Raw genomic sequence first — 14,748 nt, 5'->3', positions numbered from 1 at the left:
ATATTCACTTGGAGTACAAGTCAATCCATGTGAAAGATGTTCTGGAGTTGAACATGGAAAGGCATCGCCTGATTACCATCCAATGATGTAGGCTGTTAACAAGTGCGAGAGGAATCACCGATAATGATGATGACCCTTAAGGTACTACAATACAATTCACGTGGTGTGAAAAGGGACTTGGCGTCGAACACCATGCAAAATATTTCGGTCAAAGGCCATTGATGTAAACTTGTCGCCGGAAGTGTGAAACTTGCCATTGAGGCATGCAAGCTTCAAAGTACTGAAAGGGTTGTTCCTAAGTCGACTTATTGGATAATGCGTTGATGTCGACAAGAAGCGACCCGTCGTAGGAGGGCCTTAATGAATCCCACATCTATGACACAGAACGGAGTAAATGATTTCAGAGATGAAAACTATCTGATGATACAAGGTTCAGGGTGGCGCTCATGAGAGAATGGAGCGTGAATGTATTGGAGCGGGTGAGACACAGGTGAATTCTCTGAGCGACTTCTCTTGAACATACCGGCGACACTAACATGGATTGGTAGCGTTAACCCCAAATATGGATGGTGCGATGGACCAATGGTGACATGACCGGTGAACGGAACAACCCAACCCGACTCGGACGTGGAGTGAATGTGTCATGTTCAAGAGCAACTTGCTACCAATAAAGTTTCTTCAAGTTTTCTTCCCAATTTTCCCCCAGTCATTGCTGACCAGTACCTCTTTATTTTTGTCAAGCTTGAGGAGGATAACATATGCTTGTTCTATAATTTTCCTTTCAGGAAAACTCGTCACTATGTTTTAATGAGCCTGGCGACAATGAAACTCGTTCTTGTCTATATGGACAAGTTTGTCGCTATTTGGTTTTAACGAGTTTAACGACAAAGATAACTTGGTCCTTTTCAATTTTAGAGAGTCTGAAAGGGACGTAAAGGAAACTCTAATAATCCTTTTTCGTCATATAATCCCTTAAGTCCGAAAAAGTATAAAATAATATGAAAGGGATGAATTTTTGGTAGTTTTAACGAGCCGAACAAAATATGAACTTGATCTTTTTGTGTGATAATTCCTCAGGTCCAAAAAGATTAAAATCTAGAGGAGGGATAGCACTCCCGGTAGCTTTAACGAGCTGGAGATACCAACTGCTCGGCAATCTTTTCATATCTTACGAGTCAAATGAAAAGAGCTTAAAGGAGACTCGTTTTTTAAGGAACGAGTGATAATCTTGAGTAGCTGCTGATTCCAGGTAAGGTTTGAATTTTCCAATCACGACAGTGTCACAAGGATGGCTAACAGGATCACTCTTTGCAGCTGTTCCTCAAAATGGGTAAACAATCAAACGGAGGTGAATGATCGGCTAAAACAGAGTGGAGGTGATGGTAAGAACATGACCAGGGCTCAAAAGTTGATGATAATGCATTCACAATGGTTTTTTAATGAGCTTAAACTCTGGGGGAAACTTTTTCTCATTGCTTAGGTTTAATTTTTAACGAGCTTGAACTTCACATAAAAATTGCTCGTGCCAGTCGTATAATAAGGACGTCTCATCGATAGGTTCAATTTTTAGGGAGCCTGCACCATTCGAAACTTTGCTCCGGATCCTTTCACTATGCAAGCTAGGAACGACCAATCCTACGAGTTTAAAGGGTTGAGAAACTACAAACTAAGAAAATAAATGGTCGCTCTTTACTTCCACGCAAAAAGATTTGCATGCCCCCAGGTATAGCGAAGTAGAGTTTTTAGGTTATCGTATGAAAGCTCTCGCATTTTCAAGATTTCTCCATCCACGTTGCAGACAAAACACTACCTTGGTGATGTCTACCGAAATAGACAAAGGTGAGTGGCGCGGTCACCTCCACTCACATAACTTTGATGAGGGAATCTTATTTTAGTCTAATCCCATTTTCCTAAACGGACGAGTGTGTTAGACTAGTCATATATCCTCTGCGGAAACCTACCCTATACCCAAGGTTTTCCTATCGAAATAGACCAAGGTGCATACCCCCTGGGTTTCAGTCATGTCCTCCCTAATCACTCGCGCTCTTCAGGTGGACGGACTGGAGATTGATGAGACATTCCTTGCATGAAAAGACCAGTTAGGGATGGCATTTGACTATTAGCTATGTGTGAGTCAGGGAACGAAAACTGGTCTACGAGCTGGACCACTCGGCCTTCATGCAGAAAACACATTACTCTAAAAGAGACAATGGCCCCCATGCTATAAATATAGTCGCGCCCAAGGAGTAGATTATAAAATAGAGGTCCTTGGACTACCATTACGTTCATATAAATGGTTTTCCTTCTCAGTGTTATGGGCACATTGGGAAGGATCCATAACGGTCGACTAGTTCCTTTGTCGAAGCCTGTCAGATTTCTCATCTCAGGCAGAAGTGACGGCGAACCAAGTGCTTCCCAAGCAATTGAGGAAAGGATACTCACAGAAGCCCCTTCATCTATGATGGTATCGACCATGATCATTCTGTAAGCTTGTACAATGATTTGGAATGGTACATTAGTCGGTAAACGGGGTCTGCCTAGCAGATTCCAATCGAAGGAAATGACTAGGTTGCTTGGAGGTGGGACCGAATAGACGGCCGAATATGACTCTGATGAAGTTCCTTCCTGCGGTAAAGGAACGAGTAGATTTCGCCCATATTCATTAGAGTCTATGTTCACAAAAAGAATTTGAATGGTGTCGTTCTCATTCTCTTCGGTGATTGTATCATCTGAAGATGGACCTTCCGAAGACAAGACTAGGTCGACTGCCGCCTCAACCTTTTGACTTTCGTCTGGTATGGATTCAGCGGGTTTATCTTCAATGACATATGCTTCGACCGACCACAATGGCATGTCGGTCAGATTTTCAACTAGCGATGGACTCGGCAAGAGTTTCTTGTATCCAGGAGGAAGCCGTAGCGGTGAAGCAGGACGGTTATCCAAGACTCTTTTAGCTTCGTCTAGGAAGGGACAACAGTGGACAACGTGATTGCCTTCACACATTTTACAAGGAAATTTACATTTCCTTTTTTGTCCAAATGCTTCGCTTTCACTAGTTGATGGTGTACTTTCAACATGATCTTCAGAGGTTGATGGCACCAGATTGTGCAAACGAGGAGAACAATCCCTTAAGATCCAAGGGATGTAAGGACAATCTCGATGATAGTGGTCTCCTTTGCAAATGACACATGGAGATTTAGGCTTGGACGGTGTAGTGTGCGGATTTTCACTAGATGATGCCCGGTTACCCCTTTTCGCCTTTGACTCCTTCTTCTTCTTCTCTTTCTTCTCCTTCCCCTTCTTCTCCTTCTTAGTTACTTGATTTTTGGCTTTACCAGCTTCATCAAGTGAAGAGGAAGGAGGAGAAGGAGAATCAGACGAAGTAGAAGGTTGGGGGGTAACTTTAGTATCATCCAGTTGCTGACTCGATTGTTTAGGAGTCATGGTATTCTGAACGACAGAGGTTGAGAAGAGCCATATTGGTAAGCCAATCGTCAATCGTGGAAGTGAAAATGTGGCCATATGAGGTGTACCAACATCTCCCCAAGAAGAGAAAGAACTAGGATTTCCTCCAAGGGGAAATCCTTGGTTGGTAGACTCCATTTTCCTCAACCTAAGACCAACACAGGAATGGTGATATTATTCCGATTAAAATAAATTTTAGACGCTTTAACACAACTTGTTTTTTCAATTTTTAAGAGTTGAGAAAAAATAAAAGATGACTCTAGTTGCCTTCGATTTTTAATGAGCCTGAAGTGACAAGTGCTCAGATGGACCTTTTCCTTTAAGGAGTCTGAAAAGGAATGAAAGAGACTACTTTGGAAATCTAGACAGAGGGATTACCAAACCAATCACAAAACTGCAGAACACTTTTTACGGTACGACAGTCAATCTTCCCGAATGTTGTGTTTAGTGCATTGTGATCGATAGGGCGGTAGACATGGCTTCCTATGGATAAAGGATATAGCCTATTGTGGTCTCCCATTATATACTCGATGGTACATGGGAGCACAAGTCCGTACCAGCACTTGTCATCTCAAAGAGGAGGAATCACCCAACCAACAATGAAAGCGATAGTTACCAGGCTTTACGATGCCGGAATACGTCTCTAGCCTAGACTTCTAAATGTTGTGCGTTAGGTTCCAAAGCATTTTTATGTTCATTGAATTTATTTTACAGTTGATCTTTCTTAAGAAATTTTCCTTTCAGGTTCACCGCGTGATGTAGATATACAATTCCTAAAATGCAATCTAAGATGATAAACAATCGTTTAATCTTCTTTTTGCAATGAAAATCCTAGCTACTAAAGAAAGAGAGATGATATTCTTTCAACATAGAGCAGAGAGCACACACTAGATGCACTATCCTAAATCAAACCAACAAGCTGTCTAAATGAAAATGCACATGCATGTATTTGTTTTCAGCCTTCTTAATGTGTGAATGACAAGAAGAATGCTAAGTACAAATCTAAATTATCTTTTCAAAGTGTCAATACTAACAAATTTCTCTTCAAAACGAAAGGAAGATAATGACGACACTTTGCGACTTTGAATTGAAAACTGCTTTCAACACTTGAAAAACTACTAATTCAAATAAAATACAAGAGTAACTGTATAATCGACCATCAAGAACAATATAATTCTTTTCTTTGATTGAAAACGACACTTGCGACACTTTCAAATCAAAAGACGATAGTTTGATTATGCTACTTCTTTATAAAAGAGAACTGAAAATGGCGCACAATAAATAAAAACATTCAAAGTTATTTGCACAATGGAGGCGGAATGATGGAAAGGAAGGGGGTTTCCACGGTGGTATACTGATCACAGACAACAAAACTCCTGAATAAAGCTGAAGAGAGTGAACACAGAAACCAAAATCTGAGAGCAGGAGAGGTCTTGTCTGATCAGCGCCCTTGCAACACAGGCAAGGTGCGATGCAGCGCACCTACTGCACATGGGAGGTGTGATGCATCCAGATTCCCAAGAGGAGAAAGTGCGATGGTCCAGGGACGAGACTTCAACTTGGTTCTGGGTCAGAGTTTGCAGCTTAGTTCAGGGATTTAGGCCGAGCAAGTGATGTTCAGTAAATATAAATCACAGGGGTTGATCTAATGAGGTTACTAGAGCCACTACTAGGGAAATTAGAAGGTTTGCAAATCGATTGTTCAGTTTATAAACAAAACCCGGAGATAGACTGAAGCAACATTGATCTACTTTGCACTTGCATAGCAAATGCAGTTTGAAGGCTAACTGGCTTAACTTCAGGCTTCGTCTGTAAGTTTATAAAGCAAACAAATATAGACAAGCAAACAATCTATTCGCTCCCTAGCAGAGTCGCCATTTTGTTATCGGGAAATCTAGTGTCCACTCAGAGTTGATAGTCCCACTAAGACTGGTATCTATCTTAGAAACAAACAAACTAAAACTACTTTCGCTTTCCTTTATGAGAAGTAGATAAGAGGGGAACAAAGGACACCAACCTCAGTCTTGCGCTTGGTTCCTTGCTTGGTTCCTCTCCCTTCTAACAGATCCTTGTCACTTTTCCTTTATCTACCCAGCTTCAAAGAGCACCTGTGGAATCAAAGCAGCATAATACTATCGAAGAACAAAGATTTACAATCATAAACAATATAGGACAGATATATATTGGCCACACAAATGCATATATCATCAAACATTCAAGAATGTGGAGGAAAACTTGAATAGCTTTATTAATATCAAGAGTAGCAAAGAGGATTACAACCAATTGTTCTGACCCAGTGTCATCCTCCCAGCATGAAAGCCCTTCTTCACCTCATGAAAAGCCTAGATCACCCAACACTATGATATTCCACTAAGAAACCAACAACATTTCCTTACAAGATACAAAATTCCAGCCTCTGGATCTCTGGGATGAGGGATCCATATATAGATGATTGCAGGGGGGTGAGTCAGCTTCTGGGATTTTGATTAGTGTCCTCTCTCTGATAGTTCTTGATTCCACTTGGAGATTGATGATCTCTTACTCATCCCTGGGCGAATTCAGAGAGGCAAGTGTCACAAGAGAAGTTTCTAGAAGATTCCATGACGATCCACCTTGCAAACTGTCTCTGCCATTTATCTACTCTTGCCCATCACACCCTACAGAGGGGATTTCCAGTATGCATTGCACCCTTTACACTGATCAGGTGAGATGCATCGCACCCTCTGCACTGGACAATCTGTATGGTCTAGATTTGACTAGTTCTGAGCAGTTTTCTGTGGATAACTTCTGGGAGATGATATAATCAGTTGACCTTGTTCCTTTAGGGTGTGAAGCAACACTTTTAGGGACTTAGGAGCCCTTGGTTTATGGACATGTATGATTGGGGTTGTAGTGCCCAAAAATGTCTATAACAATATGAACTTTGGTATGTTAAGCCTCCTACTGTAAAACACTTTAGAGTTTTTGGAAGAAAATGTTTAATCAAAAGGACTGATGAAAAACTTGGTAAGTTTGAACCCATAGAAAACGAAGGAATACTTCTTGGTAATTCATCTAAAAGTAAAGGATACAAATGTTATAATAAGAGACTTTGAAGATTTTTTGAATGCATTGATGTTGTAATCGATGAAGTATGCGTAAATCCAGAGCAGGTAAAATCAAAAAAGGAATATGACGATGAGGAAGACGGTGAATGATTTCTCGTATCAAATCAAAATGATATAGAGGAAGAAACCATTGAAGCATCAGAAGAAGATACAATTGACAAGGAAAAGGCTCCATCTAGTAATGTTCAAAAGGATCATCAAGAATCTCAAATTCTAGGAGAAGAATGGTCTGGGGTACAGACAAGAAGAACTCTTGCAGGAACTTCCAGTTATCTAGCATTACTATCCTCCATAGAACCACAAAATGTTAATGAAGCTAGAAAAGATGAATGTTGGGTTAATGCCATGGATGAAGAACTTGACCAAATTGAAAAGAATGATACTTGGGAATTAGTTCCTAGACCTCATGATAAAAATGTTATAGGAACAAAATGGATATTCAAGAATAAGTTGAATGAAAATGGAGAGGTTATTATAAACAAAGCAAGACTTGTTTGTAAAGGGTATGCTCAACAAGAAGGTATATAATTTGAAGAAACATTTGCACCTATTTCCAGACTTGAAGCCATAAGAATGTTTCTTGCTCTTTCAAGTTTTTGGAAATTCAAAGTGTATCAAATGGATATAAAATCTACATTTCTTAATGGAGATTTAGAAGAAGAAGTTTATATTGAACAACCAGAAGGATTCATTCTAGGAAATGATGAAAATCTTGTATGCAAGATCAAAAGGCTCTATATGGACTAAAACAAGCTCCAAGGGCTTGGTATTATCGTCTTGACAAATATCTACAACAACAAGGTTTCAAAAAAGGATATGCAAACAAAAACTTATACACAAAGATTGAGAATGATAAATTGCTAATAATTGTTGTTTTTGTTGATGATATCATCTTTGGTAGCAATGAAGAATCTATGAGTTAGAAATTTTCTTCTATTATGCAGTGAGAATTTGAAATGTCTTTACTTGGTGAACTAACTTATTTTCTTGGTCTACAAGTAAAACAAACAAAAGATGGCATTTTTCTTTCACAAACTAAATATCTCAAGCAGATTCTGAAGAAGTACGGAATGGAAGATTCTAAACCAGTATGTAATCCAATGGTAACATGATGTAGTCTCATTTATAATGATGAATCACCTATGGTGAACCATCATACAAATCTATGATTGGAAATCTACTTTATCTAATAGGTACCAGACTAGATATCATGCATGTAGTAGGAATTGTTGGAAGGTTCCAAGCCAGTCCTAAGGAATCACATCTTCAACCTGTAAAAATAATATTCAAATATCTCGAAGGAACTCAATACTTTTGTCTATGGTATCCTAAAGATACATATCTCACCCTTCATGCATATACATATGCAGATTGGGTAGGAAATATTGATGATCGAAAAAGCACTAGTGGAGGTGCATTCTATATGGGATCACGATTAGTGTCTTGGTTCATCAAGAAGCAAAGTTCGATTTACTTATCTACAACTGAAGCAGAATATGTGGTTGTTGCATCTTGCTGCAAACAACTACTTTGGATGATGCAAACATTGCAAGACATTCAAATCACATGTTCTCCACCCATCTCCATTCTATGTGATAATACAAGTGCCATTATTATTTCAAAAAATCCATTCATGCACTCCAAGACCAACTACATACCCATTAAGTACCATTTTCTATGAGTACAAGTGCCTCAACAAAAGGTTAAATTGGAGTATGTTCCCTCCAAAGAATAGGTTGTTGATATATTTACTAAACCGCTTCCCAGAGAAGCATTTGAATATCTCAGACAAAAGCTGGGAGTAGTTTCTGCATCATCCTGCTGTTAAATCTAGTTTTCAGAGGAATGTTTCCTATATGCAAGTTTCATGAAGCAAAGTCACATATATACGCGAGTTTCTGTGGCTGCAAGAGCGTATATGTTTTTCTGATAAAAAAAATAGTGGGTCAGAATCAAAATTAGTTTCTGACATGGGTGTTCAGTATGATATTGACGGTTACAATCTGCTAATATGCTTTGTTCATTGCTGTTTATTTGACTGATGAAGATTCCTTGATGAAATATTTTGTTGATAAGGCACAGGTAGCACAGGTTCAGGGGGAGCATTAACCTTCAAAAACATTATCCATTGTTGGCATCATGGTTGCTAAATTCATCTATGGTTTCATATTTTCATACCATTTGTTGTAAAGGTCATGTAAATACCTATGGTGTAATAATATATCTGTTTCTGTCATAGTCTATTAATGAGTCCTTTTGGACATATGATGTAATTTTTACCCCCACTATGCATGGGAAGGATGATGTAATAATTTCACTTTTTCAGTCATGTATGAACAATTGGTATATCCCCACTTGGTTGGGTGATTGATGCATTTATGAGTCATTGGTGAGAGGAAGGTCATACTCACATTGTTGAGTTATAGAGTCATGTTATTATTTTGAAAATATCTCTGCAGACTCTACATGTACTCAGAGGCAGCATGGACAACATAGTTTATCTCAAAGGGGGAGAATATCTTGGTCCGCCCTTTGCCCTTGATGTCAAAGGGGGAGTGTATCTTGGTGTTGCTTGATATATCTAACAGGTTATATAACTTGAAGTGATCAACACCTATATGGCTGCCATCAAGTCTAAAGGGGGATATTTTTGGCATTACGATACAAGTGTTGTCCTTGATGGAAACCCACTCACAAGTTAGTTCAGATTTGATAAAGGGCAACTCACATTGTAACAGGTCATTTTAGAGGTAACAGGGTAATGGCACAGAAGAACATGATGATGGGATAAAGGACTATAGATCAGAATCAAGCAATTGAAGAAAAATAATGTTTTAAGTTATATTAAGTTGTATACGCAGGGTCACCTAGTCAAAGTAGCGTATACAGGCAGGTTCACAGAACAAAAAGAGCATATATGTATGCACACACTTTTACAGAAGGAAAAGTGCGTATGGGATGGAAAATTAAGATTAAAAGAATACCAAGTGCCAATACCATGGTATTAGCCCACAATATTGAGCAGAGTAACGATTATTTTATCCCATCCAAGAATACCATAGGTTCTAAGTGTTGTTTTGGTATGAGGTATTGAGAAAGGCTAAAACTATATAAGGAGGAGAAGATCAAAGGGCCAAGTGTGCAAGTAAAAGGGTTTTTCATGAATAATTCTATATGAAGTATATTTTATGTTGTAAGGGCCATGGTTATGATATGATCTGAAATATCTTATGCACCTTTGGATACAATGTTGGATCAGGATCATTAAACCTGAAATGACTTATCATTGTATGATTTGATAATTGCTGGGCTAGATCTGAATGCTAACACATGTTTTATCCTGTAAATGTTATAATCAAGGTATGAATGAAGTCTGGAATAGATGTGAAGTTATAAGTTAATATTTGTAGATCTATACGCTGGTTCACCTTGGTGAAGGCACGTATACACGCTGGTTTGACTCTTCAAAGAAACATATGCAAAAAATAATCCTATTATTCAGAGATGATTGATCTATTTGATCAATGCTGCTATTTGCTGCTACCTATCATTGATGTCTTCATTAGATCTGAATGTAGAATTGAATGTATAAGGATATTGAGTCTGATTGATTGATTGATTAAGTGAGAAGAGTGATCTTTGCTACTGTCTGTTTAGAACTCTGTAATTTGATAGTAGATCTTCAAAATGTTACTAGTTGGTACAGTTTTGATTCAAAGGTTTTTATGATTTAGAATTTTTGTAGGTATACGCATGTTTGGTTAAAGGAAGTAGAGTATACATGCAGGTTAGCTTCACTAAAGTAGCGTATACATTCTAAGATATGATTTTTGAGGTTGCAATTTGTTTTGGTTGATGATGCAGGTTTCTGGGTTTAGCATAGTGTTCTGGTGACAATGATCTGAGTATTTAGATTGACTGATTATTGGTATATGCAATTATTGCAATGGTGATTGTTTTTGAGCTTCAATGTCACTAATGGGTCTAGTATGAAAATTTGATGAAATGTGGCCTTCATATTGTGTTGTTATGTACCAGGAGTATCCAGTCTGAAAATTTATGAAATGTGGTCCCTGGAGAAAGAGTGAAGGTAGTAGCATTTCGTAGGCTGGCACCTATGTACTAGCTAAGATATCAGCCAGTAAAGAGATAAGGGGTTGGAGCTCCCTTCCAGTAGAAGTTGGAAAACGAGAGAAGGTTGTAGCCTTCAGCAGGTAGATGCTTGCGTACTGGAAAATTCTGCACCAGTACAAAATTTGTAAACACTTTTTATTATAAGAAGATTGAAGACTGAGACGACAACAATGGTGGTTTTTTCCCACATTGGGTTTCCACCTGAAAAATCCTGGTGTTCATGTGTGCTTCTTATGTGTGTTGATTTATTCTGTTCTTACTGCATCTGTTTACTGTTGAATGCATCACACTCTGATTAAAGACTATGAATTAGTTGTTTATTACATATACATTGGTTTCATTCTTTATAGTCATAGACATACGTTGGTTGGTTTCAGTAAAGTAGCGTATATTGTTTGAAAAGGAAAATCATAATTGTGAAAGTTAAAATACTGATTCACTATCCCCTCTCAGCATTTTTCCCAACATGGTGTACCCTTCTCAGTGAATAATTGAGTGTCTGCATAAATTGGTAGACTGACTGACGTCTGCTCAACTGCTTCCCCAGTACTGCTCTCAACAGTTTCCTTTGATGCATCTCTCTTAGAGGCCATGTTAATTGTAATTGCTAGAGAGATGCTCAACAACTTCTGTACCTGGAGACAACGAGGACACTCATGGTAGGAAAATGTTAGCTTAAAACCAAAAGCAACTTCAAGACAAGACCAAGAAACAAATTGGGCTCATGATGGGACAAAATGCGCAATTATGGTTAGAAGAGGTCATAGGATGACTATGGGAACTGTGCATTGTGTTGTCCCAATAGTCATTTAGGAAGCTTGCTGAATGGAATTGCACAATATGAAGTTCAATCTAGGCAAAGACGAAGAGAAACTACGCCTTGCGCAATCTTAGTGGCCAAGTTGGGATGTTGGCTCTTGGAACTGCGTAGTGCATAGTTGGAGCTAGCCAAAGATAACCTCTTCATAATTCTAGAAGCCAAGGCAGAGACCTTAAGCTCCCAAAATGCACAGTGCATGCAATGAAAAGCGAGATCTAGGCAAAGGAAGCCAAAATTTTCCCAAGGGGAGTGTGAAATCGAGTAGATTTGAAGGATGGTGTGAAGTTGAGTGTAGATCTGACTAAGTGATGATGCATGCAAGTGAAAAAAGTGTAGAAGTAAATCAAACTAAAGGAAAATGAAGCATGTAAAGGGACTTGACACAACGACGACCGTCAGTGCAAAAACAGGGTAACACATGTGACACTTGGGAAAGACAATGTAAAACTTGAAACAAAACTTCTACAAGATAAAACAATTTAAAACCACAACAATATTTCAAAGAAACAAGTGAAACAATGCTCTCATAAGCTAAACAATAAAAATCAACAAAAAAAGGCAAAAGACTAGAAAAGAAAAACTCACCCAGAAAAGCAATGATGACCGCACTGAAGGTTCCTTGATGTCATCGGGAATGCTATAGCTCCAAGATTGAATGTGCAAATGATCTCTTTATACATTATAAATAGATTTGTTCAATTTAGGGTTTATGACGTGAAGGCCAAAAATCAAGGAAAAAGTGACACTTGGTGGCAATTTCCAAAATAACTCAAGTGCCTCCTCTGGGTTGCTAAAAATAGATCCCTATTTTTTAGGGATGCTTTTTTTGTTATTTCCTTTTCGAGAAAAAATGCCATGCATGGCCCAGAGAGATTGTACAGTTATGGGAGGAACTAGGCAACTCGTTGAGCAACTTCTGAGAAAAAAGGCTTTTGCGCAATTTTTCTAGGCTAAGTGGCTCTGGGCTGCCTCTCATGCTTTGCGCAATTTCCCAGCTCAAGTCTGGCTCACATTTAGTTCTACACAATTCCTGGGCATAAGGCCCACTGTCATCTTGGACTGGGCAATTCCCGGGAGCAAGGCTAGTTGCCCTCAAGGGTTGCACAATTATCCAAGGAAAGCTCGAAACTGGATCAAGATCAAGTCAAGAGATTAGCTTGTGGGTTAGACAGTAGACCTAGTAAGAAAACACAAGCTAAGATGCAAAGGATGAGGCTCAAACAAAGCAGAAATACCTAGATCAGTGCAAGATCAACTGATGTGATTCAGAAGGGAGGATCCAAAATGAAGGATGGGAATTTTTTGGAGGGTCGTTATAGCCACTACAACATTGGCGACATACTGGTATAACTCTAGCTCTCTGTATGGATATTGTCTCATGCAAATCAAGTCTAACTATTCCAGAAGTATTGTTCATTTCTTCGATTATCATAGCCTCTTCACCAGTTTGAGTTAAAGATGTAGTCCCTACCATTCTCTTTATTGAAAACACACATACCAAGCCAAGTCAAACTATATTGTTTCGATTGGGGATGAGGGGTATAGAAATGCACAAGTAATATAGACTATCTGAGTTTTAGTTTCATCTTTGGTGTTGCTCCACTGTGATCAGGCCTAGACAGTACCCCGATGGAGTCACTTCAGGAACATAAGTATTTCTCCACTGCCAGTGAGTTTGGAAAGTACCCCAACGGAGTTAGTTGCTTCACCTCTCTACGCAAGAAGCCTTTCTCTTCTTTTTCCTTTATTTCATTTTTTTTTCATGTTTTCATTTTTCAAAGAACTGTTCATAGGCACTTATTTATTTCATCACGTGAAAGAGGAATCCCGACTTATTGACAGCATAAGAGGTTATCCCTTCAGAGCAGGATATTTATATATACCTCTGACATACTTGTTAAGGTTCCCCCCTCTCCTTACTCTACTTGACTGAGTTTAAAAGGGTTAACCGAATATAGAAAACCGTTTGAGTACTAGTTAAGAGTGCAAGCTTTGTGATTTCATCATGAATCTCTTTGAAAGGAACATATTTTCCATCAGGGTATCATTAACTATAAGAAATGAAATATTCTCATAAGGAGAGGGAATAGCTAGATAACCAAGTGTTGATAACTGTACAAATTCATCTTGGATTTCACCTTGCTTGTCTAAGAAGCTAAACATGATTTCATGCAGAAACTAACCTACGGGTGCAAAAGCAAACAAGAAAAGTAAAGAAGAAAGACAAATCAAAAGAAAGTAAGAAAATCAAGAAACAGAAAATAAAATCAAACACTATTCCTACTCCTAAGCTAAGAAGAGCATAGGCCAACTCACGTGAAGTGATACTTCCAATGTATCCATCGACGCATTGGTTTGCCCATGTAGGTGAGATAATCATTGACAAGAAAGATGTGAAAGCAAACCAATATACAAGAAAGATACGACAATGTAAACCAAAACGTTCAAAGCTTGTATGCATCCACAGAAAAGTAAAAATGAAAAGCACATGGAAGGCACTCTACGTGTATCATGGTGTCCTATTACATTGCATGTGAAAGACAAGCATGTACACACCTTCAAACTTGAAATACGAGAAAACATGAAGAAAGAAGAAAACTTCCGTTTTGCAACAGTGCTTTCTACGTACGACTCCTCCAATGCATGAGAAATAGGATAGTGTAATTCTAATGGAGGATGCGAAAACTATGAAATAGATTGATTTTCAGTGTAAACAACAGAGTGATGAGGAGTTTGGGGAGATTCAACAAATTTCTAATCATAAGTGGAACTAACCTGAAGGCTATGAGAACCTGACATAACCATCAACTCAGGGTGAAGTGGGGAGATTCAACATATTTCTAGTCACAAGTGGAACTAACCTCAAGGCTACGAGAACTTGATGTAACCATCAGCTTGGGCTGAAGTGCCTCGACAAATTAAGGAGTTTTCAATTCATCAAAAGAAGGATCATCGAAGACCGATGGCTTAAAAAGATCAACAATAGACAAATCAGAATGATGATCAGATGAATGAATGAAAATACCACAACAACCATAATAGAAAACTCAAGACGAATAACACATCCTCATTATCTGGTGAATCATAAAGAGGGGATGATGAAAAACAAGAATCTTCACCCTCAATGTTTCAGAAAGGTAAGATGAGAGATTGTATGGATCTGGGAAGAAATATTTTTCCTCTCCACAATTGAATGAAGAACTAACATACCACGTGTTCTGT

Source organism: Pinus tabuliformis, chromosome 3_2 (assembly GCF_031772625.1).
Source record: "Pinus tabuliformis cultivar Carrire ecotype Pingquan chromosome 3_2, CPIR1, whole genome shotgun sequence".
Taxonomy (NCBI): Eukaryota; Viridiplantae; Streptophyta; class Pinopsida; order Pinales; family Pinaceae; genus Pinus; species Pinus tabuliformis.
Note: the sequence above shows the minus strand (reverse complement) of the source record.